General features: G+C 27.9%; 1 protein-coding gene across 7 annotated transcripts in view; it reads left to right on the top strand.

The window, feature by feature from the left end:
• The window catches only part of LOC107447618 (vinexin), a 136,090-nt gene that overhangs the window by 14,898 nt on the left and 105,548 nt on the right, over nt 1-15,644 (top strand). The window contains exon 1 of one of the 7 annotated variants that reach the window (XM_071186535.1): nt 3,926-3,995. The exons of 4 other annotated variants lie outside the window; for them this stretch is intronic. The gene's annotated coding sequence lies outside the window, so the exon portion shown is untranslated. Of the gene's footprint in view, nt 1-3,925; nt 3,996-15,644 lie in introns of those variants that run through there. 2 more of the 7 variants (XM_071186534.1, XM_071186533.1) reach the window with 2 other exon arrangements.

The following is a 15,644-nucleotide window of genomic DNA, read 5'->3' as shown; positions in this document are numbered from 1 at the left end:
AAAAAAAGGAAAATATATTGACACCAAAATATTTTTATTTTGTATAGAAACTTTAATGGATATAACAACTTCCATCTCATAATATTACTAAATATCAGAATTACATTGGGTTATTAAATGTTTTTTGATAATTTGAACTGTAAACGAGCGTCTCTTGTCTGAAAGTAAATTTTCATTCCTGCAAAATCTTCTTTCAACGTCTACTGATGTTATAGGTGCGTACTTGAAAAAGACGGTCTTACTTACTGACAATTCTTCTTCAATTTGAAAAGATGTTGCTTTACCTGTTAATATCCTATAGATTTTCTTTATTGTTTGGAAGCCAGTGTAATAATGAAAATTAATAAAAAATAATAAAAATTGTAGAAAATGCATTAAAATGCAAGATACGCCCCCAAAATTTCAAGAAAAATGCCCTATAAATCTAAAAAAATGCTCTAAAAGACAAAAAATGTCCAAAAATGCAAAAAATGCAAATGTCATCAAAATCCGGGCCTTAGTTATTATTATATATTTATTTTCGGTAACTTAAGAATCAAGTTAATACAATTAAACAATCAACAAATTAGTTTAAGTGCGACACAAATTTTTAAATTTTAACGAAACGGAGACCATTAATGAAATCATTATCTGTGTAATAACGGGGGAAAAAAACTTGATTTCGCACTTTAACGGATGTTCTTAGTTTATCTGCAGATTAACTTGGTAGTGTGCATATTAACGGCTTTTGAGCTTAAGTGGTAACAGACATGTTAATTGTTTTGAAGATTTTGCCCAAATTTATTTAAAGTAATTTGTTCAACTTGAAAATAACAATATCATTTCTAGTATGCTAAAAAATGTATTTTGTTTTATTAAACATTAAATAATTTATTTATTTTATCTTATGGATGATAGTAATGAATAAAGAAAGATAAATTGGTTTAGAATTCAGAAGACAAGGCGACTTCTACTTTGAGCTCGGGGGTTAAATATCTCATGCTTAGCGTGACGAAAATGATACTTTATTTCAATATCTAGGTTTACATTATTTCAACCTTGTTTTCTAGAATTAAAAGTAATTTTATCCGCTTGAGTAGAGGCAGAATATAAGATCGAACTAATATTCTACCCTTTAGACTTGACATAAAAGACTTGGAATTACACTATCACCAATGGCAAATTATCATTTAGACTTCTATGCTACTACACGGAGAAAAAAATTCTGGTATAATTACCGTACTATGGTAATAAAATTTCTGGTAAAACATATAATTCTGGTCTTAAAAAAATATAAATAAACCACTAAAATCAAAATATATAATAGTTAAATCATTCATTTAGTAATTTTTCCGTTCATATGGTGACGGTTTACCGGAAATTCTAGTTTTCAAAATTAGAATTCTATAAAAATATATCAAAATTATAGTTTGTTTTCAAAAATGCCAAATTTTATTACGTATTATATAAAATCATATTTATTGTTGTTGTTCATTTATGTCGCACTAGAGCTGCACAATGGGCTATTGGCGACGGTCTGGGAAACATCCCTGAGGATGATCCTCTACAGAAGGGATGGCACCCCCGCTTCGGTAGCCCGACGACCTGCACACGAAGTCGAGCACTTTACGGTAGAACAGTTTAACGAGCACCAATACCGCTTTTTATGTCAATTTTAGCAAACTATGCTAATTTTGACAAAATTATTGCCTTCCAATAAGGTGAACCGGGTTCGAATCCCAGCGATGGCTAGTCGATACGAATTCCGCATCCGGCTTGCACCGACCACTGTGCTGACCTAAAATATCTTCAGTGGTAGAGGGATCATGGGTTAGAGTCTCCTTGCCATCGGGCTAACTATGAGAGATTTTCGTTGTTTTCATCTCCATGTAACGCAAATGTGGGTTAGTTCTATTCCAAAGTTCTCCACGAGTGCACATTTCTCCAAATACTTGGTCCAGGAGTTCACTTGTCTTCCGGATTGGGTTCAAAATTACAAGGCTACAGAGTTGAACATTAGTAACCAGAAATCCAAAAATTCGGTCTGTTGCTCAACGACGGTTATAAAATATAAAATAACTGTTTGATTGATAGGCGAAGATTGAAGATTTTTAAAAAAAATCGTCTTTTACTTTTTTACTTCTCCTCTCACAATGAAGACAATAAAAAAGGTTTAGATGTTTTCAGCCCCACCTTCCTCAGTAGTGATTTGTCAAATTTCAATTCCGTTTCTGTTTTTCCCTCGCTTAAATATTAATTGTGAACTCCCTCACTATGCATTCTTTTTGTCCTAATTTTTATCAAGGATTCTTAAAGGTCATTAAAAATATTACGTATGTGTTACTGCAATCGACTTTGAAATAAAAATGTTTGAATTGTAACAATGTTGTAACTAAAATTATCACAAAAGTAATTTAATTTATTCTAACTGAGCAAAAATAACTAATTTTTAGTCTTCCATTTCTAAATTTAAGATATAATGTTAGACAAATTTACATGGCTGCGCTAAATTAGTTTTAACGCATAAGTTATTCAGAAAGTTGAATTAAATTCATTTAATTTTTACCTCGTTCATTTGACTTTTTACCTCGAGTTTAATAATACATCACGTGGTTTTCGAATCTTGATTTATTACGAGTTAGTCAGATTCTTCGAATCGCTTCTTTCTTTTTTTAAAGATAAAACAGATAAAGTGTCTATCTTGGCACTACTCCTTTACTTCAAGGCGTGAGCAGAAAATGCATTTGTCTTTTTATCATTCACAATTATTTTTAGAAATGTCTAAAGAAACTTCATAAGAAAATGTAGGTTTTTTTTTATCTGATGGCTATCTTTGTACGACTTATTAAACGCGTTTCATATTTTTAATTTTGGTGAATCAATGCGAAAGCAAATTAAAAATTTTTATTTATAAATGATTAAAACAAAACCTACATTCAATAGTTTAAAAAATTCAATTCCACCGTTTTAATTTAAGGAGCATAACCTTAACCCTTTGACACAGAATTTTTATTAAACATATTTTTCCCACTTTTTTCTCATTATTTTGTATTAATTTAGGTCAAATTAAATGAAAAATATTGTATTTAGCATTTTAATAATTTATGGTTATGAAATACAGCTTGAAACACCGGTGTCTTTTTCTAAGGGGCATCTTTCAAACACGACTTACTTTCAGAAAATAATTTTTCAAATTAGCTCTTATTTGTAGTTATTTAGATCTGAGAGAAACAATTTTATCATTGAAATGTTTGAAATTTACAAAATCAATTGATAAATTTTTCTGAAAATTTTTTTAAAACTACTCTTTCGGATTTTATATTTTAGTACAAATATAATTCTGATGATCTATCAGATTTTTCAATAACAATTAGACATTTTTTTTATAATTAAAAAATGCCAAAATATATTTTTGCTTGCAATTAGAGCGCCAGAAAAAAATACAGAAAAGGGACACCGGTTCCCATCTGCGTCAAAGGGTTAAAAGCTTGAGTTGGGAAGAAAAAGTTAATTATGTGTTAATAATGTATTTTTTCTTATTTTTGTTTAAATTTATTAACGTAAATAGACGTTTATCAGACAGTAACTCAATTTTTCCTTCTTATTTGTTTTAGTATATTCGTATTTAAAATATTGATTTTCAAAATCATTAGTTTTAAAAACTGGCCCGAAATTTACAAAATTCGCTACACGCCCTCTAGCGGGTAGTATATTTTCAGGCTTTTATTTATTAAGTTTTCATTTAGTTCTATCAGAAACATTGTCAGAGTAGGACTCCATTTTCTTTAGCAGCAAATAAGAAGCAAAATTTCCCTAAGGAAAAGACAGAAGAATTTGAAAAAAAAAAACAAAAAAAAACAACAACCCAGAACATTGGTAAATCTCTCTGAAACAGAACACATCCAACATTTGAAGAACAATTTCTCGATAATTTTTACCTTTCTATCATCAACAAACTTGCAACCGATAACTTCCGATTTCGTGATCGATTACTGGTTACAGATGTGTGTATTACGGTAAAGTAATTATTTTTTTTGCTTCAATTCATCGCAAATTAAAGTGACGTCAATATTGCTTAATTTAATAAATGTGATTTCAGAACGTGCAGAAGTGTAATAGTTATAGAATATTCTTCTTCTTTATAGAAAAGTATATATTTCTGAATCTATATAATTCAGATAACAACAATGAAGAATCATGGGAATTACTTGAAATAGTATCATTTGTGTTGATTATTAATACATTTTTTTTTTAATCGTTTTCTTGGTAAGTATTTTTCAATTTTGAATGATAAATTTCAACTAGAATTCAGCTATTCTCTTTTTAAGTTAAATAGTTCTCTACATAATGGTTTTCTACGTCTGATTAAGAACTTTAAGACGAGAAAAAAGAAACAATATGAAATTTTTTTATTTGAATATGAGGAATTTTTAGAATTGTTTTTTTTTAATAGTAAGCATTCTTTATTTTACATTTTTTCGTTTATAAATAATGATTTTTTATAGTAACTTTAAATTTTTTGATAAATATTGTTGTCAAAACACTTTTTTTGAAAAATTAAATAGTATAACATAATGTGCTTCTGTTAACTTTTTGCATGATTTTAATGAAGTAATCTGATACAGAAAAGTTCGTTTCGTTCGTGAATTGAAGGAGAAAAGAGAGTTTATTGCTCATGCTGACCAAGTGTAAACCAAGCTCTCAATGTATCAGGTTTTTAATTGATGAATTTCGGTATTTTATTAAATGTATAGATAAAAAAATAACAAATGTAAATATTAAATGTAATTGTGAAACAAAATTACTGTGATAATTTACAGCTAGTTTGAAAGAAAAAGATTTTTATTAAAATTTACTTCAACAATTATTGAGAAAAGTAGGTAAGTGAAAAAATTAGTCCTAAATTAATTTTTTTATATAATATGTAAACATTTATTGCAAAATATGTTAATTTTAATTACAATAATTTTTTAAAGCATGATATTAATAATATTAATCTATACATAATAATAAAAGCGGCTGTGTGTGTGTGTGTGTCTGTAATCGCAATATATTGCCCCAGAAGCCTCGCCCAGGCTCGAAACTCGNGAAGAGGATCATGTCTCTACTAGCAGTGCTAGGGCCCAAGAAACATAGCGTGGCGGACAGCTGGCCGCCTGAGGCGGCTAGTTATAAATAATTATGCAAATTATAAAAATTGTAAAATTATCCAACAAATTATGAAATAAACTAAATTAATTTAAGAAATGTATAAACTATTAAAAAAAATATTTTTTTTAACATTGTCTTTTATCAATCTCATTATGACCCATTTTTATGAAAGAACTTAATTCGTAAAATTAATTCAGCTTTAAAAATAGAGGACTTTTGGAATCTGTTTTCAATTGTTATAAGAATCATTGTCGTGAGACATTAAAGTAGTGAATCATTTTCTATAATTTTGGAAATTTTAATAAACGTTTTACCCTAAATTGAATTATCGGTTTTTACCCTTTAAAAAATACTGTTTAGAATTTTTGTAACATTAGCCCACTTGTTAATAAAAAATATCAAAAATAATAAAATTCTGGCATACTTTCCTACAAACACGAATTTTTGGCTGGGAATATTATTTTACACTTGTATGCATATACGCATAACTGTTCTCAGAAATGGATAATTTGAGGCAGTTTTTATAATTTAGTTAGAATTGCTCTAATTTTACCAAAAGAAAAAGAAAAGGATACGGAGTATTTAATGTAAAGCGTCATAAATTGAATATATAAACATGCAATTTAAACGGTTCAATTTAAGAAAAACTTAGGCTCATTTCCAGCGGATTCTACACAAATTATTTTATCACAAATAATTTGTGAATCTGGAAACAAATGGAGTAAAGCTGGCTGCAACTTCGAAGACCTGCTTTAAAACTTTCTTTGAAACAAAAATATTGTGTAAACCTGTCTTTATAAAACAAATCATCATTATTTATGACCTGTTTTCAGTTGCACATCTTTCAGTCTGTGGATGTGCGTTGCATGTTTCGCGTCACCCTTGCGTTTGTGAATATTTATTCCTGCATGATTCTTGCCTGTTACCCTGTTCCTGACCTAGATGCAGATTTTTGAGCAACAGTTTTGAATTACTCCGCATTTACTTTAATATTCCCAAATTTTTGCATCAGAGGTACACAATTGTCTCTTTATTTTACAGTTTAAAAACGTCACTTCCCCGAAGAAGCATCTAAAAACTATCCGAACTTCTTCATCATAGCTAATGACGACAGATCTATTATTAAGGTATGACTCATGGCACGATTGCGTTAAAAGGTATTACAGATGAAAACTTGAGATGCAGGGTATAACATATAGAATAAAAGCTTCGCTAATCAGAGGTCTTTCTCGAAAATTGAAGAGGGGAGTTTAAGTCACGTGACCTAGTAAATTGAGTAATTATGATCTTTATCTATTAACGGAGGGAAAGATGAAAAGAACACGATTTTCATGGGGAAAATTAATACAAAAGGCCTTTTTTTGGGTAGTATTATTTATCTACTGTCTCTTACAATTGCAAGGCTTGCCACCTCAAGTGGTGTACGAGATACAGGCTATAATCATTTGTTAGTATTTCTTCCTGTGCTTTAAAAAATGAAAAATGATAATAATTAAAAAAAAAGCAATCATGCCACTTCACACAGAATAATATATTCTTCAAAACATACACGGAGAAAAAAAAATTCTGGTTAAATTATTGTACTGTATGTAAATAACATTGCATTTAAATGACAAAAAAGAAGAAGGAAACATAATTCTGGTTAATAAAATTAAAATATACGGTATTTAAACCATTATTTTGATAGTTTTTCCGTTCATAATGATAAAGGTTTGCTGAAAATTCTAGTTTTTGGAATTATAGTTCTTATTACCGCGCATTTGGTATAAAATACAAAACAGCAAAATAAATTTTACCGAAAAATGAATTTTATGCCATGTCTTAAAGTATCTTGATAAAACTATTAAATTTTACATTATATTATAGATTAAATTTTACATTATATTACATTTACATTATATTACATTTTACATCATATAACTATTAAATTAAACATTTCCCAAGTTTTATTATGTATTGTAAAACCATATTTTTTTGTTAATTTTATACGGAAGTGCGTCGGTAAAAATTACCAATCCTTTGTTGTTCCTATAGAGCCAGAAATTCAGTAAATTTTACCATATTTGGTTAGATTTGACCATACTTTATTTGTGTAGTAGGAATATATTCTCTTAATAACAAAATAGAAATAAAGATTTGCTGAAATTTTTTTTATCTTAATTTGAACACACGTAAAAGCTTTGTACTAAGTCAAAAAGTTAAAAAAAGAAATTTGAATAAAATAAATTAAAGATTTGTTGAGAAAGATTAGTTGAAATTCAACTGTATTGGTTTTAACTAATTTAATTAAAACTATTGATTTAAGCCTTTGATTCGAAATAAGCAATTCTTATCAGCAAGAAAATCAGGAATTTAGTTCTAATAAGCCAAAGCAATTGTATCATGATGTATTGAGTCGATTCAATTTACAGATTTAAATTTACAGTTTCAAATCAACAAATTCGCATCACTGATTCATATCAATACAAAGTAATTACGTTTCCAAATATGTATAATTTTAAGATTCGAATTTCTTTGAAAATTTGAACTTCCTCTATCAATGATATTTGCATCACCGATTCATATCAATACATAATAATCACATTTCCGAATAAGTATAGTTGTATGAATCGAATTTCTTAGACGATTCGAACTGCCTCAATGATATTTACATCACTGATTTATATCAATACATAATAATCACTTTTCTGAATGTGTATAGTTGTATGAATCGAACTTCTTCGACAATTCGAATCTTTTCTACCAATGCATTTGCATCACTGATTCATATCATTACATAATAATTTATTTTTCTGAATATGTGTAGTTGTATGATTCGAATTACTTCGAGTCGAACCTCCTCTATCAAAAATATATTTTTATTTGAATTATATTTTTTATTCATTAATAAAAGGAAAAAAATAATGTTGCACAGTTTGATAATTTTAATTTAGAAGACGGTTTCTTTTGTTATACGAGTTATGGAGATTTTAATGTTTTCATTTGCTGACAGAAATATCTAGAACGCGTTGATACATAAAAATGTATGAGGCATATAAAAATGCATGAAACGGCATTTCATGGGTAGAAATGGGTTATTTAGCATTTCAAAACGTTTTTTATTTTATTATTCCCATTTCCATGGGGTTGCTCAAATATTACTTAAGTAGTTAAGGAGAACGGAAAAATAAAATAGTGATTTGCTTTTTTCTTTTTGAAAAAGGGAGAGACAGAGAGAGAGAGAGTAAGAGCAATGCAGTAAGCGAATGCAACAGCTAAATTTTCTTAATTGAAAGAAATATCTTGTAAATTTTAAAAGTAATCAAATTTCAAGGAAAATATTAGATTTTTGAAAGAAAAAAAACCCACCCTATCAATTGCGATTTAAAAACCATTTTAAAGATAGTAGTCAGAAGAGATAGTTTTATGTGCGCTATTATAAAATTTAGGTCAGAGAATCGATTGAAATGCAGAAGACTGGGAACTCTTCCAGACAGTGAAATTTGGCCAATACTGTTCCACTAACCATTGTTAGTTTTGAGTGATATATACAATTCGTGAGTATTTCTTTTAAAGATGAACTTATTAGTTGAGCTTTACATTCAATCAGGGATATGAGAAAAAGAACATAATTATTTTATCGGCGAATATATTTCTATATTATGCATTTGTATTTTTAGAATGAAGATCGTAGCTTTTTCTACTATTTAATGATAAAATTAAAATAATTCGTGGAAAACAGAGCCAGTGAATAGAATTTTTTATAACTGAAAAATGGTTTGTTTTTCATATTTAACAAAGTAAGAACAATATAACATAAAAAGTGTTAACAACACAAATAACGAAATAAATAAAAACATAAATAAAAAATTGACAATAAGGAAGGAGCATAACATTCAATCTATAAATCAGTTGAGTAACCCCACCCTTTGGCTTCTTTATTTGTCTGTAAAGGAAAAAATAAAGTCGTGCCTTAGTAAGTTGTGTTTGCTTATTTTCACGTAACTCTTTTTTTCCAATTTTTATTATAAACAGAAACAAAATAGCTGCACATTTTACTTAAGGAAAGGGGGCCATATATTTTATACCCTCCCCCTTTTTACATTATAAAAAATGCTTATCTATTTCATCGAACAAGAAAAATTTTGAAGCATTTTTGTTATACAAGGAAACTGTTTTATTAACAATAGTCGATTGACTTAAGGGTTTTAATATTATTAACACTTTAATTACAATTTAATCTAAGATCTTCACTCAACTATAAAATAACAAATAAACACAGGCCTAAACATAAAACATCTGGCAACAAATAATTTTAAATTTTATTGGGTTCTTGCAATTCGACAAGAAGTGTAATGATTGTGCCTAACCATGTGATTTAAATCAGATTTAATTGGATGCCTGTAAGCGACGTCACGTGCGTTTGTCGAGCCTGATTGGCTTCTGTCACGATGACGTCACTTGCAGGTATCCAATTCACTATAAAACCTTTAGAGTAAATTTATGGTTCTATATCCCGTGACAGGAATTTACTCTGCAAAAGTTTTCTATAAATACCTTCAAAAATTTTTTTGTTCTTCTTTTTACGAAAAGGACCATACAACGCAAGCTAATGTTACACTGTGCCAATGTCACGCAATAATAATAACAATAGTGTCTAGTTTATAAATAAAAATTAGAGTATGAAGAATGGTAGCAATAGATAATGTATATTTTTTACTGCGGAATAGATTTTCAGAGAAAAAAACTAGTGTATTTATGCATGACGAAATGTAGCGTGCGAAACCGTGTTATTATTAAAACAGATTAAAGTTTGTACTGCATATTTAGTTATCTTTCCTTTAAAAATTTATATAAATATTTAAAGTATTTTTTAAAGTTTGAAAAACTTTAAAAAATAAAACCATGGAATGTAAAGTTATGAAACATTTTTACAACAAAATGCAATTTTCTTCCACACGAAACAGCGAATAGTCCAAATCGGGTTACGATCACAGCGTCCATAGTTATTCACATTAACTTACTGTTTAGGATCGTTTTCATTGAAAAGGAAAACTGCTATCATGTTAATTGCGTAAGTAGAAAAGTATTTTGCACATTAGTTATTATTTGTGTACAGTAAACGGAGTAAATACCAGTAAACGGAGAAAAAAATCTAGTTTTTATGCCATGTTCTAAAGTATCATGATAAAAATTATCAAAATTTACCACATTTCATCACATATTATGAAACTATATTTTAATGTTAATTTTCTCAAAATCTTTACCCAAGTGCTTCGGTAAAAAGTACCGAGCTTTTTGGTGTTCCCATAGAGTCAAAACACTGTAAATTTTACCATATTCTGGTAGTTTTGACCATATTTTTTTTCTCAGCGTAGTATTCAAATTGGCTGTTGTTAACAAGTTTGTTTCCATCTTCTAAGAACAGTCCTCAATATTAAAAATAATAGTAATAAAAACTTTTTCTGATCTATGAATAACAATTAAGTTTGCTTTTTTCTAATTTCAATTTCCATATATACTTATTTCAAAATTTTAAAAAAAAAATCATTATTAAAACCGACTTTAAGTTTAGAAAGCTTATTCAGTAATGTTATGTTATTAAAGTTCTTTTCATTAATTGCTATCACACATAAGAATACAAGATAGAACATTAATTGCTAATTGAAATAGCAATTCTTTAATTATTTTACTAACAAATACTCTAGTTCATAAAAAAACTTTTCTGATGAATGAATAACAATGGAGCTTTTTATTTTCTAACTTCACTTAAAGAATTCTATCTACTTTGTTCGATAAGGCTACTTTATCTATGAGTTGTTAACGTGGAAAATGAAGAAGCACTCACTTTCAAGAGACTTTTTTGTTGACATCTCTGCTTATTTTAATGGCTCTATGCACTAGATTTTAAAATAAGTGGCGTATCAGCTAAGAACTTGTACAATCTCTTCCAGAGGCGTGTAGCTGACATTTTCCTTTTATAGCGATATAGTAAGATTATAAACTTTGTGTTCGAAAATGCTTAAGGCAATTACTAAAATACAGTAAAGTTCTTTATTCTAATTTTGCATTACAAAAAATGAATTAGTTTTAAATAAATAAATATTTGTGTGTGACCTAATACGACCTCAATTTTAAATAATATTGTTTTGTTATATTTTATTTATTTATTTTTTGTTATTCGCCTGATATTTTTGTTGTAAGCAATACACGATAACTAAACATTTAATCTTTTTACATAACCACGATTTTTGAGAAAAAGAAAGTGCCAAAGAATTTTAGAAAAATACAGATTCACAAAGTTTTAGGTATCCGAGATTCTTATAACATGTTTAGATAAACAAGGGCACCACGATTGAGTTAGTGATCCCACTTTCTTTTATTTTGTTAGTTAGCTCTCTATCTTTAGCGTCATCGTTTGTGTTAGCTTCTGATAATACGGTAATTTCAGGGTACCGAACAATTATTCGTTTCGTGCATAAATTCGTATTTCTCTAAAACCTACACTAAAGAGACGAAGCAAAAGGAAATTTTTTTACAAAATTGTTCCCTTATCTTATTCAGATTAATTTAAGGAGAGTTTTTGCACAAATACTTTTTCAACAAGCAGTTCTTATCAATGCAAGTGTAATGTATTTTTGGTGTGTTTCTCAGAAATTCCTCCAGTATACCGAACAAATATTTTCTTCGAAACATGCAATCAAATTTTTTCAAGAAGCTTTTACAATGCAAGTGTGTATTTATTGCTAGGAACAAAAAATACCTAATTTGCGTTTATAAAGATCTTTTTTTTTTAAAAAAAGTTCCTTAAAAATGACACTTTAGAATTACATGCTATTTTCCTGCTTGTATTGATTAGCACAGCAATTAATCAATCAAACAATTTCATAAAATAACGAAAATTACATGTACACATGTACCACGATTAAATAATGTGTGCTTACTTAGTAAAATAAAACTGAAACGCTTTATGGTCTGTATGTTTTCATATGAATCCATAAAAAGCCAGTCGATAAAATATAAAAAATATATATAAGTTGATTGATAGAAAAAAGTGGAAACTCATTTAGCAAACATTTATTCAAAGTACTTTTCTTGAAAAAAACTTAAATATTTGCCCATTTGTTAAGCTACTAATGAATTTGGTGAAGTTTCTACTAATGGTTTTGTCTTCTGCAACTTTCTATAAATTTCTAAAAATGAATTCTGCTTGTTTTGAAAAAGTATAGCTATAAAGCTGATTTATAAAATCTGATTTTTTTCTTTAAATACCAATTTGAATCATAATAAGTAAAATTCAGAAAAAAATGAGAAAATAATTAATTGATACAGAAAAGTTCACTGAGAAAAAGAGTTCTATGTAAAGTAAGTTTCTGGCTTTATGGGAACGCCGAAATTTCAGTAATTTTTATCGAAGCGCAATAAAACGTCGTTTTATTATATGTAGTAACATTTGGTAATACGGTAACATTTGATAATTTTATCATAATACCTCACAGCATGGCATAGAAACCATTTATTTGGTTGTTTCTTACTAAATGTGTGGAAATAAGAACTGAAATTTTGTTAACCAGAATTTTTCGATAAATCGTTACCACAATTATAAATCGTTTAAATATCGTATACACTGGTTTTTAATGTCAGAATTTTTAAAACAAGTATGGATCATGATGAATAAAACAAAACAAAATATTATTTTAAAAGGAAAATGTTAAAATCAATTTTTTTAAAGAAATTTCACATTGTCATTTTCACGCATTGGTCAATGAAACTGATGTTATAGAAAACTATTTTAATGAGATTTCTTTGCGGTTTGTACTTCAAGTTGATCCTATTGTACTCTTACAATTAATCTGTTTTGAATTACTCATCAAAACAGCCATGCCTTTTCAATCAAATGTCACGTGCTGCAAGTTTTCAGTTTCTCGCCTCTTAGCGGTGAATGTTACTTATACTTATGATGGAAGGTGGTCAGCATGTACGGCGTAGATTGCTGTAGCTGCATTTCGCAGACACGACAAAAAGAAAAGAAACAAAAGGTAAATTGTTCATGTTTTTAATAATCGTATCGATTAGACTAGGGGTTCCTAATTTCTTTCAGTTGTGGAATCCTATTGGATCGATCTTGTGTTAGTGGAACTCTTTCTCTACAAAAACCTTTATAAGTAATTTTGGACACATTAGTAAAAAAAATGAAAAAGATTATTAATTATTTAGAAAAAAAATAATTTTGAAAAATTCAATTTCTATTTCTTTTTATGAACCTTTGCTTTAGATTTTATGTCAGACAGTTTAACTCTCAAGTCTAGAACGGTATCTGGTCTTTTTCTTGTCCCTTAGTTTTTTGTTGTATACATAAGCTGAAATAAGTTAAATTGTGGTTTTTGTTGAAATGAAAATAAATGAATAAATACTGTTACAAACGTTAAGAATGATTATCAGAGAAAAATATTTTTTTTATAGCTAAATTTAAAGAAAAAAAATTCTGTAGCAAATAANTATATATATATATATGTATATATATATATATATATATATAAAGTTTACCATTTCTTTTTCCCTGTCATTTTGATTAAATAATTTCGTAAAAATAAATGAAATAAGCATTAAATAAATAATGGATTATTAAACTACAGATTTCGAAACTCATTACCGGTTGAAAAAAAAAGAAGTCCCAACTCTCGAATCTTGTGTGACCCTTCCTTCCAGAGAACCCTATATCTCCGCGGAACACATTTTGGGAACCACTGGATTAACCGATTTTGGGAGCCGATTAACCATTTTTGGAATTGTATGTATCTCGTTTTCGTAAATTTTCAAGAGGCAGAATATTAGGAAAAAAAGTGTTAGTTTAAATTTTATTTATAAATTTTTTTTTTAAAAAAAGCAACTTTATTTTGCTCTGAATTTTAGAACATTACATAAGACTTATTTAATTAATATTTGTTTGTTCTACACTATTGATGATAATGCAAATTTTTTGTGTGCATTTTTTGAAATTCCGTTTTATTTAGTGTTTTTCAATAATTTATTTAATTTAGATTTTTTTTCTCCATTTTACCTTACATTTTTTATTAATTGTGAATAATATTTTTCAGCTTAAGCATACTTTTCATATGAATTAATTTTTTCTTTTTATAAATTAGTTTAAGTTTTGCATTGAATCTTGTTATTTTATGTATCCTTTTTACCAAGCACTGATGATGAGCAGAATTTCACGATGTAAAAAATTTGTTTTTGGGCTAAAAGCAAGAATAAAAAACATTAAAAAACATAGAAATACAAATAAGAATATTAAAATCATTTGATAATACAATACAATTCTGATGTTTTTGAAGATTGTAGTTAAAAATTAATAAAGCCCTATTTATTTTTATCAAGTATTTATTTACAATTTATACTATTTGCAAATTACAGTTTTTTTGTTGATATTATCATATTTTTATCTTCTTTATAAATACAAACTACGAATTATAATTTTTTTTTAGTAAATCCAATACTAAACATGTTTTGAAAATTTTTTAAGGACATTAGCTTTTATTATTTTCTATTTGCCTTTTTTAAATGCATCCTTAAAGGATTTTTAGGTTATCAAGATTTTAGCCCCTATTACATTGTTGCATTTTGTCTCATTTTTGTTGCATTTTGTTGCATTTTGTCGCAGTCAGTTTGTTGCATTTTCGGTTTGTTGCAAATGCTAAATATATTTTGCTAAAATATTTATTTTGAAATTCTTTTTTTAAATTGTTAAAATTGTTTAAAAAAATGATGTATAAAATAGCAAGAAAATTCTCAATCAAATCTTTGAGAAATAACAATTATTAGACAATGAACAATTAATAGACATATAAATTGTTTATTGTCATTGTTTCACTTTATGCTTTCCAGGATTAACTTTGTTTATGATCTGTCATAAATTCCACAAGTCTCAGACCATTAATTCTTTTAGTATTCTCCGACCTCGTTTCAGAGCAGAAACTACTGTTAATATGGAATTTTATTTAAAATATATAATTTTCTCTCCCCTGATCTTTTTGCACCTGAAGATCGGATAGATGACATCTTACATCAAATGCAGAGATAAGGATAACTACTATTTAAATATTATTTAAAGAGAGTTAACCCTGACGTCACTACACCGCATTTATTTAAAGTTTCTTTTCGACTTACTCACAGAAGAGCCCAATAACAACACTAAAAGGAATCGGTTTGTTCATGTTGTGGATTGGAAGAGCGGACACTTTATAATTTATAATTTAGTGTCTCTGTCACATATTGTTTAGTTCTGTTTATTTTCTTTTAATTTTACTTCAATTATTTTGTTCCATCAGAAATTGTACTATAATTAGGGAATAGAATAATCTATCTGTCTGTCTACCATATATGGCAGTACTTTTACTTTCGTTACTTGTACCGCCGGAACAAGTAAAAAGTACGTACTTTTACTTGTACTTCGTTACTTTTTAAATTTAGTACTTTTACTTGTACTTTCGTTACTTTTTTAGGGAAAAAGTACAAGTATTTGTAACGGAAAT

The sequence above is a fragment of the Parasteatoda tepidariorum genome, chromosome 10 (assembly GCF_043381705.1).
Source record: "Parasteatoda tepidariorum isolate YZ-2023 chromosome 10, CAS_Ptep_4.0, whole genome shotgun sequence".
In the NCBI taxonomy this organism is placed as follows: domain Eukaryota; kingdom Metazoa; phylum Arthropoda; class Arachnida; order Araneae; family Theridiidae; genus Parasteatoda; species Parasteatoda tepidariorum.
This window is presented reverse-complemented; position numbering and strand designations above follow the sequence as displayed.